Source organism: Dromiciops gliroides, chromosome 3 (genome assembly GCF_019393635.1).
Source record: "Dromiciops gliroides isolate mDroGli1 chromosome 3, mDroGli1.pri, whole genome shotgun sequence".
Lineage (NCBI taxonomy): Eukaryota > Metazoa > Chordata > Mammalia > Microbiotheria > Microbiotheriidae > Dromiciops > Dromiciops gliroides.
The window spans coordinates 665,106,545-665,108,778 of NC_057863.1; positions in this window are offsets into that span (position 1 = coordinate 665,106,545).

The window sequence follows — 2,234 nt, forward strand, 5'->3', positions numbered from 1 at the left end:
TGCGCCACCTAGCTGCCCCCTGGACGACATCTTTTGACACGGGCATAAATTGGATTAAAGTGAGGCAGTGTTGCCCAAAGACATCGGCCTCCTCATCTCTTCCAGAGTCAACACAGTCCAGTGGCAGGACGGGGTCAAGACAACTGGTGATGGCTTGAGATGCAGTAGATGACCTTGGTGTCCGTGATGTCTAAGCAGACTCTCAGCACTGTCCAGCACTTACTTCAGCTGCCTTCAGGGCCATGGGAACAAAGTGTTCTCATCTGCCCATTCCACCAGGGGACGTCATCACATGGTGGGGCTAGACGCCACCCTGAGTCACTGACAGGTGTGAGACCCCTCAGTTACCCTCAGCCTGGTTTAGCCTGTGCGTTGCAATCATTTCACAGGGTGTGGCTGATGTGTAGGGTACAGCTTCTTGGGGCCACAGGTGTGAATCTTTGAAAGCATCCCAGAAAAGGGCTTGGCAGCCCTCACACCAGAAGTACCAGTCGTCCCTGAATACACCCTACACCCCATTCCTGGTATAAATTCCACTTGGTCACTATCTATTATATTCAGTAGTCTGCTCTTCATTTCATTGAAATTAGGATTCAGAGATATAAATTTTCCTTAAAACACTTGTTTTTCTGCCTCCCATAAGATTTTATATGTATACTCAATATTGTTATTCTTTTTTTAAAAATAAAGTATTTTATTTTTTTTCCATTACATGTAAAGATAGTTCTCCACTTTTGTTTATACAAGCTTTCCAATTTCAGATTTTTCTCCGTCCCTCCCCTCCCTCCCCCCTCCACTAATATATATATATATATATATATATACACACACATATATAATAACATTCAACATATTTCTGCATTAGTCATGTTATAAGAGAAAAATTAGAGCAATGAGAAAAACCTCAAAATAGAAAAACAACAGCACCAAAAACAAAAGAAATAGTATGGTTCATTCAGAATCTATACTCCACAGTTCTTTTCTTTTTTTTTTTTTTTCCTGGATTTGGAGATCCTTTTTTATCACGAGTTCCCTGGAACTACCATTACATTGGTCCATCACAGTAGATCAACACACAATGTTGATGATACTGTGTACAATGTTCTTCTGGTTCTGCTCATCTCACTCATCATCAGCTCACGCAAGACCCTCCAGGTTTCCCTGAACTCCACCTGCTCATCATTTCTTACAGCACAATGGTATTCCATTACATTCATATACCACAACTTGTCCAGCCATTCCCCAAATAACGCTCCGTATATCAAATTTTGGCCCTCACAGTTTTGGCAAGCCAGATTTAAGTGAAGAATGGTTGTACAAAGTCACCAACCTCACTCTCTCATCCACATCAATCTGGGTATACTGGCAAGAGATATATTAGGACAAGTGGAAATGGCCTGAAATGTTTAAGGTAATTGGGCTTGCCAAGGGTCACACAACCAGTAAGTGTCTGAGGTCAGATTTGAACTCAGGTCCTCCCAATTTCAGGGCCAATGCTCTATCCTTTGGGCCACCTAGCTTCCCTACAGTTGTGGTATATGCTTGTGATGAAATACTATTGTAGCATCAGAAATGGAGAGCAGATTGCTTTCAGAAAAACCTACAAAGATCTAAATGAACTGGTGCAAAGTGAAGTGAACAGAACCTAAAGAACATTGTACGTATTAATAGAAATACTGTATGATGATTAATAGTGAATGAATTGGAAATTCTCAGCAATATAATGATATGTGAGAAATGATCATTAATAACCAATATCTTGGGGAGATTGAGCTATTCCCATCTTCCAAAGTCCTGTGAGAATATTACCAGCCCCCTGACCTTGCTGAGAGAACATTTCTAAGGTTGATCTTTCTAAGGTCAACCCAGTGTCAGGAAGTTACTGCCTTCAAGTCACATCAATCAATGGACTTGAATGCTACCAGCCAATTAGCTTGGAACAGTGTGTGGGGACCACCTCTCTTCCTGACCCGCAGGGAGCTTCTGCTTGTGAAGACACAGGATATTCCTCTTGGTAGCCTGGGTCTGCTTTGTGGTGACAGCTTTTTCTTCTTTCTCTACCACACATCTTAGCTAGGCTTTCCTATTGTTCTGAACTCCACATGTTCTCTCTTTGCTAACCTCTAATATACTTTGATAAATGCTTAATGCCTAAACTGGTGCTAAAGCTTCTAATTTATAAGTAAATCCTAGCTAGCTTTCCCCACACTGGGGACAGAAATAGGCTTCTACTC